This window comes from Prionailurus viverrinus, chromosome B1, assembly GCF_022837055.1.
Source record: "Prionailurus viverrinus isolate Anna chromosome B1, UM_Priviv_1.0, whole genome shotgun sequence".
NCBI classification, from domain to species: Eukaryota; Metazoa; Chordata; class Mammalia; order Carnivora; family Felidae; genus Prionailurus; species Prionailurus viverrinus.
The window spans coordinates 156,782,649-156,804,094 of record NC_062564.1 but is presented as its reverse complement, the minus strand read 5'-3'; positions in this window follow the sequence as shown (position 1 = coordinate 156,804,094).

Sequence of the window (21,446 nt, the reverse complement as noted above, 5' to 3'; positions counted from 1 at the left end):
AAGAAAAATCCCAAATACAAAATCTAACAGCACACCTAAAGGAACTAGAAGCAGAACAGCAAAGGCAGCCTAAGCCCAGCAGAAGAAGAGAAATAATAAAGATCAGAGCAGAAATAAACAATATAGAAACTAAAAAAACTGTAGAGCAGATCAACGAAACCAAGAGTTGGTTTTTTGAAAAAATAAACAAAATTGACAAACCTCTAGCCAGGCTTCTCAAAAAGAAAAGGGAGATGACCCAAATAGATAAAATCATGAATGAAAATGGAACTATTACAACCAATCCCTCAGAGATACAAACAATTATCAGGGAATACTATGAAAACTTATATGCCAACAAATTGGACAACCTGGAAGAAATGGACGAATTCCTGAACACCCACACGCTTCCAAAACTCAATCAGGAGGAAATAGAAAGCTTGAACAGACCCATAACCAGCGAAGAAATTGAATCGGTTATCAAAAATCTCCCAACAAATAAGAGTCCAGGACCAGATGGCTTCCCAGGGGAGTTCTACCAGACGTTTAAAGCAGAGATAATACATATCCTTCTCAAGCTATTCCAAGAAATAGAAAGGGAAGGAAAACTTCCAGACTCATTCTATGAAGCCAGTATTACTTTGATTCCTAAACCAGACAGAGACCCAGTAAAAAAAGAGAACTACAGGCCAATATCCCTGATGAATATGGATGCAAAAATTCTCAATAAGATACTAGCAAATCGAATTCAACGGCATATAAAAAGAATTATTCACCATGATCAAGTGGGATTCATTCCTGGGATGCAGGGCTGGTTCAACATTCGCAAATCAATCAACGTGATACATCACATTAACAAAAAAAGAGAGAAGAACCATATGATCCTGTCAATCGATGCAGAAAAGGCCTTCGACAAAATCCAGCACCCTTTCTTGATAAAAACCCTTGAGAAAGTCGGGATAGAAGGAACATACTTAAAGATCATAAAAGCCATTTATGAAAAGCCCACAGCTAACATCATCCTCAACGGGGAAAAACTGAAACCTTTTTCCCTGAGATCAGGAACACGACAAGGATGCCCACTCTCACCGCTGCTGTTTAACATAGTGCTGGAAGTTCTAGCATCAGCAATCAGACAACAAAAGGAAATCAAAGGCATCAAAATTGGCAAAGATGAAGTCAAGCTTTCGCTTTTTGCAGATGACATGATATTATACATGGAAAATCCGATAGACTCCACCAAAAGTCTGCTAGAACTGATACAGGAATTCAGCAAAGTTGCAGGCTACAAAATCAATGTACAGAAATCAGTTGCATTCTTATACACTAACAATGAAGCAACAGAAAGACAAATAAAGAAACTGATCCCATTCACAATGGCACCAAGAAGCATAAAATACCTAGGAATAAATCTAACCAAAGATGTAAAGGATCTGTATGCTGAAAACTATAGAAAGCTTCTGAAGGAAATTGAAGAAGATTTAAAGAAATGGAAAGACATTCCCTGCTCATGGATTGGAAAAATAAATATTGTCAAAATGTCAATACTACCCAAAGCTATCTACACATTCAATGCAATCCCAATCAAAATTGCACCAGCATTCTTCTCGAAACTAGAACAAGCAATCCTAAAATTCATATGGAACCACAAAAGGCCCCGAATAGCCAAAGGAATTTTGAAGAAGAAGACCAAAGCAGGAGGCATCACAATCCCAGACTTTAGCCTCTACTACAAAGCTGTCATCATCAAGACAGCATGGTATTGGCACCAAAACAGACACATAGACCAATGGAATAGAATAGAAACCCCAGAACTAGACCCACAAACGTATGGCCAACTCATCTTTGACAAAGCAGGAAAGAACATCCAATGGAAAAAAGACAGCCTCTTTAACAAATGGTGCTGGGAGAACTGGACAGCAACATGCAGAAGGTTGAAACTAGACCACTTTCTCACACCATTCACAAAAATAAACTCAAAATGGATAAAGGACCTAAATGTGAGACAGGAAACCATCAAAACCTTAGAGGAGAAAGCAGGAAAAGACCTCTCTGACCTCAGCCGTAGCAATCTCTTACTCGACACATCCCCAAAGGCAAGGGAATTAAAAGCAAAAGTGAATTACTGGGACCTTATGAAGATAAAAAGCTTCTGCACAGCAAAGGAAACAACCAACAAAACTAAAAGGCAACCAACGGAATGGGAAAAGATATTTGCAAATGACATATCGGACAAAGGGCTAGTATCCAAAATCTATAAAGAGCTCACCAAACTCCACACCCGAAAAACAAATAACCCAGTGAAGAAATGGGCAGAAAACATGAATAGACACTTCTCTAAAGAAGACATCCGGATGGCCAACAGACACATGAAAAGATGTTCAGCGTCGCTCCTTATCAGGGAAATACAAATCAAAACCACACTCAGGTATCACCTCACGCCAGTCAGAGTGGCCAAAATGAACAAATCAGGAGACTATAGATGCTGGAGAGGATGTGGAGAAACGGGAACCCTCTTGCACTGTTGGTGGGAATGCAAATTGGTGCAGCCGCTCTGGAAAGCAGTGTGGAGGTTCCTCAGAAAATTAAAAATAGACCTACCCTATGACCCAGCAATAGCACTGCTAGGAATTTATCCAAGGGATACAGGAGCACTGATGCATAGGGCCACTTGTACCCCAATGTTCATAGCAGCACTCTCAACAATAGCCAAATTATGGAAAGAGCCTAAATGTCCATCAACTGATGAATGGATAAAGAAATTGTGGTTTATATACACAATGGAATATTACGTGGCAATGAGAAAAAATGAAATATGGCCTTTCATAGCAACGTGGATGGAACTGGAGAGTGTGATGCTAAGTGAAATAAGCCATACAGAGAAAGACAGATACCATATGGTCTCACTCTTATGTGGATCCTGAGAAACTTAACAGGAACCCATGGGGGAGGGGAAGGAAAAAAAAAAAAAAAGAGGTTAGAAAGGGAGAGAGCCAAAGCATAAGAGACTGTTAAAAACTGAGAACAAACTGAGGGTTGATGGGGGGTGGGAGGGAGGAGAGGGTGGGTGATGGGTATTGAGGAGGGCACCTTTTGGGATGAGCACTGGGTGTTGTATGGAAACCAATTTGTCAATAAATTTCAGAAAAAAAAAAAAAAAAAAAAAAAAAAAAAAAAAATAAGAATGATTTGAATATGTCTTTTTTATCCAAATTGCATCTTCATTTCTGCTGATATATTTCTGTAAAATGAAGAGGACTCTGATAATAAGTTTTAAAAAATAACAACTGGAAATCATCCCAAATTAAACATCTGCCCACATGCAACACATCTCAGAGAAGAGGCACAGATCTGTGAAGGCAGAAACAATGCAAAGATAATTAAATATAGAAGTAATTTTCATAGGAGCTTCGAAAATTTGGCTATATATGACAATGTAGACCTCAAAAGTATGATGGTAAATACTTGTTCAAATGCAAATGTGAAATGCTTTAGTTTAGAATGCATGCAGAATATGGACTTGATTTTGGCTGGCGTCCTACTTTGGTAGGTCCACATGGTAAATTAGGTTCAATCTCATAATTGCACTTGCAGTTAGCATACCAGTACAAAAAGGTCAATGCTAGGTTACTGTTCAAGCACAGATAAGGTGCAAGGTTTGATGGTCTCTTAGCCTGCTCCACTGTGAGACGCGATTAAAATTTCCACAGACCACAGCATTATGCAGAGCTCAATCAGAAAAAGGGTAATGCCCCTTTGAGGAGTTAGCTCATTTTCTTTTTATTGGTTGTAATGTGTGTGGTGCCAATCCACTGGTTTCATCTTCGTTGCTTTAAAGAGAGGCTCATCTAAGTCAACATATAAATTAAAACGCAACTATGTCTACTGAGTTTTTTTGGATTTCGTCTATAAGAAATTTTAGCTATTAATCTATTTGTTTCATTTCATTGCATTGGTGCCTCACAGCTCCTATACTTGCCTCCTATACCTTAGAGGTGGAAGAAAAAATTTGAGATTTCAAAGAATCTGAAAATTCTCCACAAATGAATCCATTTGAACTTAACTCATATTAGGAGTGACAAGACTATTCACAGTAACTTTTAAGAGATTATATATGCAGCCTATTAATCATTCAGAAGTCCTCCCTGGCTACACATAAACAATTTGTGTGTGTGTGTGTGTGTGTGTGTGTGTACACATCAGCATACAAATCATACAGCATATGCCCGTTATCTTGCTCCTTCACTATAGTTATAGACTCAAGACTTCATCATTACAAACACAAATCTTCCCTCTAATTTAAGCAACAATGTATTTCATTTACAATATCCGGGCAAAATAATATCTTTCTACTTGATCACTCCATTGAAGAAGTTGGTGGGTTTACATAAGTGAAGAAAAATGGCCTTAACATTAAATAAAACTATCTGAAAAACCCACATAGGAAAGTCAACCTGTGAGTAATCATTGAATACATGATTACTTTTTTTCAAAGAAATTGGAAAAGTCAATAGTTAATAACCTTATTCCATGTGAGGGTTCTTATACTCAGAAGTGTGATTTCTCAAAGTACCAAAGAATAGAGCATCAAAATCTCCTGTCTAATCTCTTCACTCAGACTCACTGTAACAACAATTACAGTGATTTACAATTTAATTGTAATTTATCAATTACAATTGATAAAGGTTGCTTTATCAATGTCATCTATGCTTTGCTTTTGGCCAAGGCTCAGACTTACTTTACAGCAACATTACTTAACATAAAATACCAACTCAACAGCATCTTAATAACAAACAAGAGCATATTTAAGACAGAATATGTATTATTTTAGTTTCTAGAAATTATGATAGTCCATATTTTATTTTATTTCTTTTTTCTAAGTTTTACTGAAGTATAATTGACAAATAAAACATAACTTATATTTTAAATATTCATTTTCTCAAACAGGGAATGTTTTTCCAAAACATTTTAGAAACAGGGTCTTTAATGTTGAAATGAACTATAGATAGTATCTCCTTGACTCTCCCATTCACTCTAGTGTTCCCTGACATATGACCTTTTATGTGTGCTTTTAGAAATCATCTGGGAATAGAAATCTATTATTTCATCTAGGAAGACCATGTAACTTTGCTTCAAGTTCTTATATTGATTTAATCCTCCTCATTTTAAGCCTAACCCACCATTAATAGTTCTGCTGTATGAAACCAGTCAGAATTCTTTATTCCTTTTCCACATGACTTCTTTCCAAATATTTGGTAGTATATTAACAAGAACAATAATAACCACAATTTACTGAGCACAATGTTCTAGGAATGGTTCTATATGTTTAGTGCATATCTTTTAATGAAAGGCTAACAACAATCCTAAATATTAGACCCAGTTGCTAATGCTGTTTGGAAGATATGGGAAAATAGGGGAAAGATACTGAGGTTATCTACCAAAGGTTAAGTAATTTGCCCAGTGGCACTGGATTAAACCCAAGAAGCTTCTTGCACAGCTCTTCAAGCTAACTATTGTGCTGTAATAATACAGCTCTCATATTATCTTTCCTTCTCAAACAAATACATTTAATTAGGTCACCATATCAAGAATTAGAGCATCCTCACTACCCTTTGTATTTTTCTATTTATAAACTGCAGCTTTTCAAAATTGAATACAATAGGTCAGATGTGGTGTAACTGTGGCAGATCCGTGACGATTGATTTTCCTACTTCACCTAAGGACTATTAATGTAGTATTAATACTAGTATTAAGGTAGTTTAAGCCAGCAAAACTTGGGAAGACAATACTAGTAATGTTATTGCTTTAGCGGAGCCAAAGAGAAATACAAAAACTCAAGACTCATTCACACAAACTTTTGCCAATCAGATCTCCCTCTCTTTACTTTTTAGATATAACATTAAACCTATGTACAAAGCTATACATTTATACACAGTAAATTTGTCCCATTCAATTTAACCTGTCAAAAGCCTTTTGAACTCTGTTCTTTCATCCTGTATGTCAACTATCTTTTTAGCATTATATGGTTTATCTTATTGTTGTTATCATCAAACAATTTCTGTTCATCAATATTTCATTTTTGAGCTAAAACAATGTTTTCGGTCTAATGGTCAGCCTAAGGTTACTCAAATATCTTATATTTATTCTCACAAAAGCAGTCAGCCAAAACTTATTAAAACTTAAAATAGTTTTGAAAACTCATTTGCCTTTCAAACACTCACTTTCCATTAAAATTGCAAAGGAACTGCAAAGGAATTACTTGGTAAGGATTCACTTGCTTTCTGACTTATTTACCTATTTTCTTCCAATTTATGAGATTCCTAGATGAAGAACAAACTTTTGCTAGCAGAGAATAAATGTAGTTTCACTTATAAGCAGGAAACTCTTTTTTCACATGTGCTGTAATAGGAAAAACATAAAAGAGAATAAAGTCACCATGATTGGAGAAATTTCGCTTATTTTGTTGTTGCAAACTCTGCAGAATTCCCATTGGCACAGTCATTTTTCTTGAAGTCACTTGGAACTTCGATTGTTTCTACAGCTTCCTTCTGGGATTATTTAAAAATGCATATGAGAAACTTTAAAAAGCAATGGAAAAACAATTTAAACTAATCAGTGTCTTTATTCAGTTAGCATTACATTTCCAAAGTTTTCCTATAATACTTTCAGAAAACACATTCATCCTGGTCCAGTGATAATTCTTGGTATTCACCAGTTAGAGAAAGAAAAAAGTCAAATATACTACAGAAAAATATAGAATAGTGCAGGAAGACCAGGTTTTTATTTTATGTGAACCTGGAACATAGGAATTTCTTATCTGATACAGAGATCTGAAAAATAAGTGAAAATACAAGTTTTAAATTAATGTATACCAAGAGCAATCTATTCTTTGGTAGAAACTAGACTTGTGTAAAGCCTTTAATAATATAATTAAGAATTCAACAATGCCTCTCTATGTAATTCACAGCTCCAAATGTCTACAGCTCTAATTCTGACCTTTCAAAACCCCATTAAGCTATGTAAATACAGTACAAAGAAATGTGTACTGTGCATAAACAGTATTCTAATGTCAACCAGACAAGGACACATTGCCTCACTGTTGTCCCCAGTGCTTATAAGGGCACTGTTGAGGCATTAATACATCCTTGCTATTGATTTGTATATGACAGATCTACCATGGGACTCATGTTGTGGCCTTTCTGTTCAATATGTGGTTCGAGGGTGACCCTTACTTATATTATTCTGATATATTAGACACATTGTGATGGTTAATTTTGTGTCACCTTGACTGGGCTAAAGGATGCCTAGATGGCTGTTGAAACATTATTTCTAAGTGTGCTTATGAGGGTGTTTTTGGAAGAAATTAGCCTTTGATTCAGTAGAATGAATAAAGAGATTTGTCCTCACAAATGTAGGTGGGCATCATTTAATCCATTGAAGGCTGAAGAAACAAAAAAGGTGAAGGGAGAATTTTCTTTTTCTCTTAAGTTGTTGATGCCCATCTTATTCTGCCTTCAGATATTAGAGCTCCTGGATCTCAAATCTTCAGATTATAGATTATAGATTTTATATTATAGATCAAACTATACCACCAGCTTTCCTGGTTCTTCAGTTTGAAGATAGCAGATTGTGGGATTCCTGGCATCCATACTTGTGTGAGCCAATTCTTATACTAAATCTCCTCATATATATCTATTTATGTCTTATTGGATCTATTTCTCTGAATAACTCTAGCACAGATATTACAAATACTTTTAGCAGTTCAATGAAAATAATAACAATTAATTTTTTTTGAAAAGAGAAAGAAAATAAAACTTAAGGTCCAGGACCTCATATTAAATATGTGGTAGGAAAGTGCTTTATTAGTTTCCTATGTATATATTTTTTAGAATCCACAATATTCACTATAGAAACTAAGAAAATATAAATCACTTCAATTGCATCAACCATCAAAAATTTTCATTGACATTTTGGTATTTACCTTGCAAAGTATCATGTGTGTATATAGGGTGTGAATGCTTATATGCTTCCAATTATATAAACACATACCTAGGGGCACCTGGGTGGCTCAGTCATTTAAGCGTCCGCCTTTGGCTCAGGTCATGATCTCATGATTCGTGAGTTCAAGCTGCATCAGGTTTGGTGCTGTCAGCTCAGAGCCTGGAGCCTGCTTCAGATTCTATCTGTCTGTCTGTCTGTCTCTCTCTCTCTCTCTGCCCCTCCTCCCTCCCCCACTCTCTCTCTGAAATAAATAACAATTAAAAATTTTTTCATTGACATTTGGTATTTACCTTGCAAAGTATCATGTAGGGTGTGAATACATAAATGTTTACAATTATATATAAACACATATCTAAAATAAAAAGGAATCAAGCACTGAACACGTTTCAAAACTTTTTTTATTAACAATATATTGGGAACATATTTTATGTCAAGAAATATACTAAAATATCTACTAAAACATCACTTTGATGAATAATCAACATATTATTTTGTGTGTAGTCCAAATAAAACTCCTTGTTACCCATGCCTTAAGGCTTACTATGTTATGTGATGAATTTAAAAGAAGCAAAAGTAGAATTTGTTGAAGTCTTGGCAAAGAATGTAAAGAAAACACCACTTATCCAACTGTATTAGTTTTCAGTCTCTGTGGAACAAATTACTATATATGTAACAACTTAAAACAACACTAACTTATTATCTCATGGTTTCTGTGAGTTAGGACTGTTAGTTAGCTGGGTTCTATGCTCAGGGTCTCCAAAGCTGACATCAAGGTATCAACCAACCTGTGTTCTCATCTGGAAGCTTGACTCAGAAAATACCTGTCTCTGAGCCCACTTTGGTTTTGGCACAATTTGCCTCCGTGGAGGTATGGGAGGGAGGTCTCTGCCTTCTTGTTAGCTGTTCTGGGGGTTACTCTGAGGTCCTAGAGACCACACCTTGTTCCTTGACACATGATCCTCTCGGACAGTTCAACACCTGGTAATTTATGTCCTCAAGGCCAGGCGGAGTGGTCCTCTCCAACTTCTGTGTTTACCAGCCAGAAAAAACTCTTTGCTAAAAATAAAAAAAAAAAACAAACCACAACTTACCTTGATTAGGTCAGGGTCAATCTGGAAATGCTCCTTTTTACTGTATAATATAACATAATCAGGAAAGTGATATCTCATATTCTCAGGTCCATATCTATTCACAAGGAAGACATAATACAAGGGTAGAGTTGCTGGGTATAATCTGAGAATTCTGTCTACTACATCAACATAAATGCGACCAGTAGTTGCTCAATTACTTGGAAATAAGTTTGTATACATATGCAACAAATAAGTTTATATCTGTTTGCAATTTTACCTAAAACAAAAATAATCATATTTATTCACCAATATTTTGATATGCAGGTATATTTATTAACAAATCATGCATATGGGGCACCTGGGTGGCTCAGTCAGTTAAGCATCCAACTCTTGATTTCAGCTTAGGTCATGATCACATTGTCCATGGGTTCAAGTTCCACATTGGGCTCTTCACTGACAGCACCACTCCAAGTGGAGCCTGCCTGCAATTCTCTCTTTCTCCCTCTCTCACTGCCCCTCTCCTGTTCATGCTCTCTCTTTCTCTCTAAATAAATAAATAAATATAAATAAATGAAATCATGCATATATCTAGTTTTGAATGCTTTCAAATGGAGAAAAGCTTATGACTCACATTTAAAATTGTAATCAGTATTTCCTTTTTTACCCAGATTTTTTTGAATTTATTATTTATTTTCCAAAAATTAACTGGTAGATCTATATAACAAAAAACATGAATTATACAATCTTGATTTTATAATTAACTTTTTTTTTTTGGCCTGGATGAAAAAAAGCTTCAAAAATATTGCCTAAATGTTTGGAGAGGAAATGGAATTTAGGTTTTACAGTTAAAAAAATTGACTTAATTGATAAAAGAGTGCTTTTTAATTATATAACTTAAGTTGGTTGCACATAACACAGTATTATGACCACTGTGATAGATTAAAACAAATATCTCTTCCATCTGGCCAAAGACCTCTAAAAACCTCCATTTCATTTGTTTGTTCCTGGCTCCTTGTCTCCCACTTTCTATTCTTTTCAGTCCTCTGTACTCTGTGACAGCAGTTGAATGATTTTTAGGTGTGTAGTTTCTATTTTACTGTTTTATGGTTTGATCATTTATAAAAACCCTCTTTTTCCTATTTGGTTTCTCCCAGCAGCATACTCTCCTCCTAGGAAACCCTCACCAACTTTGACCCACTACAAATATTTGAGCTTAGTCAATGTCAAATGACTCATTACTTGCTTTTTCTTTTTCTTTTTTCTTTTTTTGAAGAGAACCATTTCCCTAGCTATCCAATATGCAGAAAAGTCTATAAACGAATTTATTATTTATTTATTTATTTATTTATATAATAAATTTATTTTTTGTAGCTTTTTTCAGTGACTTATCTAGCTGCACTAATGTTAGTAAGACTCTCCGTTTATTTCAACAGCCCAAGAGTTCTGAAAACTAGCCATGAAGAATTGCAAGTTCTTACATAGAATTCAATGGGAACAAGTGACTACACGCTCTATAGCATACACCAGAGAATTCTTAGTAATTTCTGTTACTCTCAAGTCTAGTTTTTTATATCTCTACAGATAAAATGGATCTTTCAAATGCAATGGCTTTTGAATCATCTGCATATTAGGAATATAACTAAGTCAACTGTGAATGCAGTACAAGGTATAAAATTGTGTTACTATATGTATTGCAAAAATGAAACTTCAATCAAAACTGTTAGAGAGTCTGAAGAGTAAACTCGGGTGTATTTTCCATCAAATTAAAGATGAGGGAAGAGACATATTTTACCTGTGATTTTAAGGCTAAATATATTTATGCCAAGTACCCCAGAAGCAGACCTTGATTTGAGGATCTATATGTAAATGATTTATAAGGAAATGCTCTTGGGAAAACCATTCAAGTGGTAGGGGAAACAAAAGAAGGAAGAATAGACAGGCCTTTTGAGCCCCAGTCTCAGAATGGTAGTTTCAAACTGACCCTGCAGAGATATTCTGGAGTGTAAGTTGCCCTGGAGTTGCCTGGAGCCAAGGCAAGGAGTCTGGGGCTTGGGTACCCCAGCTCCCATTGGCCATTACTTAAGGAGCCTCATCCAGTTGTTTTGGGCAAAGAGGCCTCTGAAGTGCAAAGGCAGTCCTCCTTAAATGTCTCAAGTTATTGAAAGCAAAAGCAAATAAAAGGGCACCTTCCAAGCACAGAAACATGGTAAAAAGGAACGCTAGGGGATCTGGGGAAAGCATGTAAAACAATTCTTATTTGCATTCTAAGATGTAAATTGGCCAATTAAAACATTTTATACGACTAAAATTAGGCATACAGAATGTGAAAAATGTTGCCGAATATACTTTTTCAGTAACTATTTGTCAAACTTGGAATATATATGTATATGGTTTTATTCTCCCTCGTTTTAACAATAACAAAGTCTATATATCTACCAGAGACTCCAAAAGGGAAGATACGATCATAGTATGATTAAACTGAGAAACACCAATCAGTAATGCTCTCGTGAAAAAACTGGAATTGATCCTTGTGATCTAGGGTCAAAACATTTCAATGGTTAGTTTCAGCTTGAAACTGAAGTACCCGCTGAGGCAACAGCAATACAGCAAACGTTATTAGATTCAGTATTGGCCAGAGCATTATAAATTTAATTTGCTTATTTATGCCTAAATTTTAAAATTAGTACCGATACTGTTATGAATAATAACACGAGATTTACAACAGGCTGCCCCCAGAACACCTTCCTGGTAATTTAAGTTACACTCTCAGACTTACATGGACCAAATGAACATAGGTAAACTCTGGCTCATTTTGACATCCAGAGCAAATTTGTAAAGGATGTGAGTGTGTGAAGGCATATTTGCATTCAGAAGGAACATACTGAGCCTAGGAATGGACAATTTATCTTAGTTGAAGGGAAAATTCTGTCTAAGTTAGTAACTTTGGGGGGGTTTATGTTTTGGAATTTATGTTTTCCTTTATTTCCTCTTTCCTCATGATTCCCAATACTCTCCATCCAGTCATCCTGGCCATTCTGTATTCTTCGCCTCAGGGAAGAGCTGGAATTGTGTATAGCAGAGGGTTGTCTCTTTCCCTCTTTTATGATTCCAATGTACAAGCTTTAAGAAACTAGAAAGAACATGACTGGGGGGAGGGGGGGGAAGTTAATGCATAAAATATGGTAAGTAAAATGTTGAATAAACGAGTAAAGGATGGATACTCAGTTGTTTTAAAATACAAAATTTGATTAATAAAATTTCAGTACATTACTAAAAAGTCTCAGAATCTATTGTCATTTTTTGTTGGTGTGAGTTCTGAACCTCCTAGCCACATTGTATTTTAAATAAAAAATGACTCAAAGTTTTCTATTTGCTAAAGTGAATACCCTATTTGTGTCATACATTTATATGCATACAAACATGCACACATACCTGTGTGCATGTGCATATTTAAACTTTGTACCCCAGTTAGAGAATACATATTATTCTCAAGTTCACATGAAATAAGGTCACAGAATGGCCATAAATACGTTCTCAACAAATTTCAAAGACTTGTCATAGGGATCACATTCTATAACCATTATGAAATAAGATTAGTGTGATGGTTAATTTTATGTTTCAACTTGCCTGGGCCACAGGGTACCCAGACATTTGGTTAAACATTATTTGAGGTGTATCTGAGAGATATTTCTAGAAAAGATCAACATTTGAATAGGCAGGCTGAATAAATAAAGCAGGCAGCCGTCCCTAAAGTGGGTAGGCTTCATCTAATAGAACAAAAGCCTGAATAGAACAAAAGTCTGACCCCCTCCCTACCAAAGAAGGATTCCTCCTGGCTGACTGTCTCTAACCTGGGACAGCAAGTTTTTCCTGCCTTCCCACTCAACTGAAACATTAGTTTTCCTGTCTCCTGCCTCCTGATTCACCCTGCAGATCTTGGGATGTGTCAGGCTCCAAAATTATATGTGCCATACATACATCCGATTGGTTCTGTTAATGTGGAGAATCCTGGCAATTAGATATTAATAACAATAAACTACAATTTTAAAAAATTCTTGTATATTTGCAAAATAAGAAATATATGACTAAACAATTCTTGAGTCAAAGAAGAAACCATAGTGAAAACTAAACTATTTAGAATGAAGTGATTCAGGCAATAGCATATATGAAAATTTATTAAATAACTGTGAGGAATTCCCTCTTCCCCGGGCATCAAAATTCATTATGGTGTAAAAACAGCAATTTTGTTTTCCATTTTAATAACCACACTTGAAGCACTTCATATTTCCTCAATAATTGAATACTGGTCTATAACTTCCATTGCTTTGAAAAAAGGTAATAGTTTGTAACTGTGTTCCTATACTACCTTTTATCCCCTGTGTTGCCCCTGTGCCAGGAGATTGTAAATTGCCTGTTTTATGTATCTGTTTCCACTAAAATATGAGCTCAATGGACTGACAGTTAAGATTATGAATTACCCAACTTCTTTGTCATAGCACAGAGCACATAGTAAGAACTAGAAAAAACTCAATGGATTGGTTAGAACTATTTTGAAATTCGAAAAACAAAATATCTATCAGTCCTCTGGAGACAGTTGGGGGAGAAGCAGACCTGTAGAATATACTGAAATCAGTACCAATTTATGGTCTTAAATGGTTACATTCCAAAAGAAAGATATGGAAGATTAATGAAATAAATATCCAAGTTAAGATGTTAGAGAAAGAACAGAGTACATGCAGAGAGAGTAGAAAGAGGAAGATAGTAAAGACAAGAACACAAATAAAAGATCTAAAAGCAAAGATAAAATAAAGCCAAAACTTTGATGGGGGGGGAGTATGATATTTGAAGGAATAATATAATATGTAAAAATTGGGAAAGTCTGATTAAGAAAATAGGAGAGAAGTAACCAATAAACAATATCAGGAAAACAAGAGTACATAGATACAGATGCAACAGAGAATACAAAGATAATAAAATGAGACTAACAATTTTATGTCATTCATTTGAATACTTACATGCAATTACTAGATTCTTATGTAATTAAAACATCAAACTTTACTTAACACTATATCGTCCTCTAACAATTATAGACTCTGAAGCAAAATTCGCACACACACAGACATACCTCTAGCATCATATAGTTTGGGGGGAGGGTTCTATGCAACTTTAAAGAAATATGTCTTTCCATCATTATAAAAGTCTTCCAGAAAGTAAAAAAGTTGACCATTCTCCATTAACTTCAAAAGAGCAAAATCAGAGAATGACTGTAAAGAAAGAAAAACACAGGCCAAGTTGATTCAAAACATAGGTAGAAATTAATTTTCTTAAGCTGATAAACATTTATTACCAAAATCTTACAACAAATATTCTTAGTGGAGAAGTATTAAAATCTTTTACTTTAAAATGACAAACAAGTCAAAGATGCCCATTGATTCATCTATTAATTCATTTACTTACGAAAAACATGTTGATTAAACCTATGCTAGGCATTCTTCTAGGCACGTGTGATATAGAAGTGAATAAAACAGATAAAGATACCTGATTTCAAGGAATTTACAGTTTGGCAGAGGAAAATAGAAAATAAACAGTAAATACAATTAATAACAACATAGATGTTAGAATCTGAAAATATTATAAAGATTTATAAATGTTATTTGTTTTTTTTAAGTAAGTTTCATGCAAAGCATGGAGCCCAACATGGGCCGAGATTTATAAATGTTAAATATATATGATAAATGTTATAATATGAAATATGAATGAAAATGAGGAAAAGTAAAGCAGATTAAAGAAAATCAGGAGTGGAAGGGTGGAAGGGACGTGTGTGATACAGGTTGTACCATTAAATAGGTAGTCATGCCCTAAATGTGAGACCTGAAACTATTACAATCCTAGAGGAGAACAGAGGCAATAACCTCTTTGTCATTAGCTATCACAACTTCTTGCTAGATATGTTTCCCGAGGCAAGGGAAACAAAAGCAAAAATAAACTATTGGGACCACATCAAAATAAAAAGCTTTTGCACAGCAAAAGAAACAATCAACAAAACTGAAAGCAACCTACAGAATGGGAGAAGATATCTGCAAACATATGTGGTGAAGGATTAGTATCCAAAATATATAAAGAACTTATAAAACTCAACACCCGAAAAACAAATAATCTGGTTAAAAAATAGCCAGAAGACATGAATAGACATTTATCCAAAGATGACATACAGATGGCCAACAGACCCATGAAAAGATGCTCAATAACATCACTCATCATTAGGGAAATACAAATCAAAACTACAATGAGATATGACCTCACAGTTGTCAGAATGGTTGAAATCTACAAGAAACAACAGGTGCTGGCAAGGATGCAAAGAAAGGGGAACCCTCTTACACTGTTGGTGGGAATGCAACCTGGTGCAGCCACTCTGGAAAACAGTATGGAGTTTCCTCAAAACGTTAAAAATAGAACTACCCTATGATCCAGCAATTTTACCCCTAGGTATTTATCCAAAGAATATAAAAAATACAAAGTACTAATTGAAAGGGATACACACACCCTATGTTTGTAGCAGCATGATCAAACACTAGCCAAATTATGGAAAGAGCCCTAATGTCCATTAACTAGCAAATGGATAATATATATATATATATATATATATATATATATATATACACACACATATGCAAAGGAATATTACTTGGCCATAAAAAAAGAATGAAATCTTGCCATTTGAATGATGTGAATGGAGATAGAGAGCATTATGCTAAGCGAAATAGGTCAGAGAAAGACAAATATGTGATTTCACTCATAAGTGGAATTTAATAAACAAAACAAATGAGCATAGGGGAAAGAAAGAGGGAGGGGAGGCAAAGAGACTCACAACTATAGAGAACAATTGATGGTTATCAGAGGGGAAATGGGTGGAGAGATGGGTTAAATAGGTGGTGGGGATTAAGGAGAACACTTGTGATGAGCACAGGGTATTGTATGTAATTGTTGAAACACTAAATTGTACCCCTGAAACTAATATTATACTGTATGTTAACTGGAATTAAAATTAAATGTTAAAAAAATAGGTAATCATGATAAGCCTCATTGAGAAAAAGGTATTTGGGAATCATATGAAAGCTATGAGAAAAATGAAACAAACATCTGGATAAAAAGAATTCCTGACAGTGAAACCATTGTAAGACTTTTATGTTTGAGAAATACAAAGAGGCCAGCATGGCCAAAGCAGCATTCTAGACTGGGTTTCCCTGATATTAATCCCATTATCAAGAATTTGGATGCTCAGAATTTATTTGAGAGGTGATTCTGAGAAGCATGCAAAAGGATGGGAGGAATGTAAGGCAGAGAAACAGTGGCTGATAAAAGGTGAGTTGATGAATCTCGATTCTTCTGAGGACTAGCCCAGGATGCATCTTAGAATTACCAGCAAGAGAGAGGGAGGCAAGAATATTTATCCATTAATTTCCATACCTTATAGGTTAAGGGATGTGTTGGTTGAAATACCTACCACATAACTGGCACTTCTGCTCTGCCCCTGCAGTGGACTCAGTGGTCTTCTGGCTGCCAGAGTCAGTCAATGGGCAGAGAAACAAGGGTCAAACAAGGCTCAAGACAAACAAGTATTTGAAGACAGATGGTGCTAGTGGGCATTTGAAATGACCATCACCATAGCTATAAATGAAGTCAGAGGTACACTTATGTGGTGGGTGGTGGGGAATCAACAGTGTCTGCTGCAAGAAGCAAAAACAAGGGGAGTGGAGATAAGGCGAGGGGAAGAGGATTAAGGGAAGGGTGATCTTACAGAGCACTGTACCTCTTGTAATGACTTGGCTCTTACTCTATATTCAATGCAGAACCATTAGAGAGTTGTAAAGTCATTTAGCTGTGTTATTGAGGAAAAACTGTGGGTGACAGAATGGGAGCAAAGGTAAGGGCAAACTTTTAGGAAGCCATTAAAGTAATCCTCACAAGAAATAAAGATGGCCTAGGCCAGATTGGTATTGAGCAATAGGAGAGACAAGGTCAGATTCTGGATATTTTGCATAAGGTGAAGGCTTTTTTCTATTTTAAATTGCACTAAACGTTCTTTACATTAATTAGGACAAGAAAAAGAAAGACCTAAAAATTGGAAAGTAAATAAAAGATTCATCCTATATGATGACTTCACAATCTACATGGAAAATTCAAAATACTCTGGAATCTAATTATTGCAAATAACCATATCTTTGGCAAGATAGATAGTTAAGAGATTGGTACTTTAAAAATCAATTGCATTTCTATATATCAGCAACACATAATTATTTTAAAATACATCCTGTATATTACTAACTGATGAGATATTTAGGAATATGTCCAAAGGAAGATGTATAAGATCCATGCAAAAAAATATATATAACATGGATTGATAGACACTCAAAGGCTATGGAGAAATATCTTGTGTTTATGGACGAAAGCATTAGATTAGGGAAAAGATGTAGAGTTACACCAAATTAATCTACAAAATCAACTCAATCAAATTCTAACAAGAATTTCAAATGCAGATCCTAAAATGTTTGTGGAAGTATAAAAAGAAAGAATAATTGGGACAAAGATACAAGAATAAAGTGAGGGAACTTCTCCTTCCAGATATCAAAACCTGTCACAAAGCTATAGTGTTTGAACATGCAGCATTTGTGCCAAGAGATAAAAACTAAGCAATGCAACAGGTTAGAGAGCTTGGAACTGGGGAAAATATGAACATAGTATCCAGATCGGGAAGAAAGAAGTAAGAGGGGAGAAAGGAGAAGAAGAGATGTCAATAAATGTTGTGAGCACAATTGGTGAATCCATTTGAAAAAAAAAGCATTCCTACTTCATTTAGAATCCATTTCAGATGGGTTAAAGAATTAAGTGTGGAAAACAACACAGAATCTTTATGCATAAAACTACAGAATAATACCATTCTGATTTAGAATGAGGAAATCATTTTTAAATATGGCCCCTTCACACCATTAAAAAAAAACCTATTAACTTGACTACTTAAAATCAGTTTGTCAAAAATACATCAAAGAATGTGATGCCATATAGTGCAAGATACTTGTAACACACATAGCTGACAAAGACTTAGTATCCAGAGTAAAGAATGCTTATGTATCATAAGAAAAAGACAAATAGACAAAATAGTCCCATTTCATATCTACTTGCTTAGCAAAATTTTAAAAATCTACAGTTGGAAAGGATATGAATCAATGGAAACACCTATACACTACTCATGAAATGCATGATGGCATTTTTTTTTTGAAAACTCAAGCATTCACATACTCTACTAACCAACACTTTGATTCCAGGGTACATTCCAAGAAATGTATACTAAGTATATATTCACATGGATACTAAGACACATGTACAAAGTTTACAGAAGCACTAAAACATTGGGTTCAAAGTAAATGTCCATAAACAAGAGAATAAATTTAAAACTACAGTATTATACTAACACAGTGGCATACTATAGAGCAGGGATAATAAACTATAGCTACATTCAACATCATAGATGAACTATTAAAGCATAATTTGGGGATTAAAAATAAGTTTTAAAAAACTAAAATATATGCAAGTATGATACATTTCTTTAAAGTTAAAAAAAATAAGCAAAACAAAACAGTACTTTATTCAAAGTCTACTGATTTAAATGTTCATTCTATCAAAAAAAACAAACAAACAAAAAAAAAAAACCTTTGCAGAAACAGAATGAAATACTTATGTCCATTGGCCTACTCAAGTTGACACATAAAATTGGCCACCACGGTAAGTATTGCCAATATCATTTTATACATATCACATACATTATATGAAAAAAGCAAATAAAGAAAGAAAATGTGTTGGAGATTAAGGTGAGGGAGGGTACGATAGTTGAAAAGAAAGTGAAAGAAATGAAAGGGATAGTGAGAAGGAGAATTGTTAATGAGATGGGTCTCCCTCTGGGCTACAAAATCAGATGTTATTGGGGAGTATTGAAATTAACCCATGAATTTTAAGAGTTCAATATTTCCAACCCGTCACTTAATCTAATATACTGTGTGCAAATTATTAAGCTCTCAGTGCCTCCATTTCCCACACATCAAATGAGAATAATAGTAATAGGTTTTTTACTTAAGGGATTGAATAATTTGGTTTATTTAAAAGGTGGAAATAGCCAATACTAGGTACATCACTAGTGGGTAATATTCAATTGACCTTTCTACCCGTTAAATCACTTTTAATAAGGAGCAGGAAAATGAATCTACATCTATTTAATTTCATCACAATTTTGGTGTTTCTTTCAAATAATGATAGGGATAGAGGAGTGTATTAATTTTATTATTGTATATTTCATTATTTCTAAAGCCTTTGAGATAATATGCATTTTCTGAAATTTTTACTCAGTGGATAGTGAGCATGATTTTCTTCTGTGCTTGATATGACTGCAAATAGTTTGTGAAGTACTTACACATCAGCATAAAATAGAAACTAGAAAAAATATGTGAAAATATTTTAAGATACCCAGTATTTACGAAAGTTAAGTTTACATTTTTAGTTATATTATTGAATTTAATTCATTTCATAAGATTGATTACAGATATCTCTTTCATTCTATCCACCACTTAGGAAAATATAGCAAAGCTATAATAGTTATTTATCTATTAAAACTGATTTCACAATTAAATCAGGCAATATATATAAAGCCTAAAGAACAGTGCCTGGAATATGGTAAGTGTAAAATGTTACCATTTTAGTAAGATTAGATTTATATTCATACCCATATTCATACAATATTTATTGTTGTTGTTAAATAGAGGTCTGAAGTGGTATACTTTCTTCATAAACACTATTTTAAGTCTTAGAATAAAAGGAAAGAGAAAAGTTTTTGACTTCCTTCTCAATCTGGTAGAAACCCTTCTACACAGAAAGCATTATGTGCCCACTAGGTGCAGAAAGACAAGGAGAAAGCCACAGTAACATGTTTCATTCTTGTTTGCTATGTGTGGTCATGTTTCTTCTGTTCCTTCTTATATCCTTGACGAAAAAAATAAAGAAGTTATAGCTAATGTGTAGGTAGTCACTTCCCACCACTCCATATTCCAACAGATGCATATTGAGTATGTAACATTATTATAGAAGTTTTATTTCCTCACTTTATAAAAGAACCTTTTAAAGCCATCACAAAATAATAACCTAAGCAAATAACTTTGTATTACTTAAATCCAGGATTCAGAAGGTAAAGATAATTTTTAAGATTTTATTTGAAAATGTGTATATTAAAAAATGTGGCGATAAAAAACTCACTTCTGTGAGTTTACGAAAGTTTACAAAACTTAACTTTCGTAAATACTGGGTATCTCCCCCAGAGAAACCACCAGTCTCAGAAAGAGTAGTCCTTATCCCTTATAAGAATGGTATGAGAAGAGTTTTCTCTCAGCATAAAAATAGTAATTCTACTGCATTATGGGTAATTCAGTCAAGTTATCGACATTAATAAATGGTGCCACCTGTGTGATCCTCTTTTGCTTTCAGAAATTGTTTTGAAATTCCCAATGTCCCTTCAGAGGCCCACTTGATATTTTTCCCCCTACAATGACACTGGGAATAAATTAAGCTGTTAAGAGAAGATTCATAATGAAGCAACAAAACACAAAACAATTAAGACAAATATTTTATGCTCATTTTATTTCCCTTCATTAGTATTTAAAGGTCAGAAAAACACTTGTAATTTGGAAAAAAAAGAATAAAACATAAACACTAGTCTCCTCTTGGTTTCACTTGGAAAAATATTAACATTTTTCTGAAATGTAAGCCCAGAAGCAATTAAAAAGAAATACTAATATTCAGGGTTAATGTATGACATATTATTCATTTTCAGTTAAAGAAATCTCGCAATAAGACTCGCCATAATGCTAAATTAAGAGAATGGTAGGTTTTAATCCTTATTCTTAAACAATCAATCAACGCTCCTTAAAGTATTATTTAGAATTGAGGTACAGAACCTTTTACATGGCCCATAGGATTTGCATTCTAGGTGCTAACTCTTTATTATCTTACTCAAATAAAGGCCATGCAATCTAGGATCATCTAGTTAATCATAGAACTAAGAAGCTCTGATCAAAGTGAAGGTTCTTGGTTAGGTCAGAAAACTAATAATTCCATTACTGATTTTTAAGTTCATACCATGATATTGTTAATTTATTATCCCTTGTAGAACTGAAATCTGTATTTTATTTCATTTGGGGGAAATTTATTGAAGAACTATATCAATTAATACTGCTAAATACTAAATGAGGTCCATTTGAAATGGCCTGTTCCCCATAGCAAACACTGGTATCCCCAAGTTAAAACATATTCCTATAGAAAAGACTAAAATTGTAAACAAGTTTACAAAAATCACAT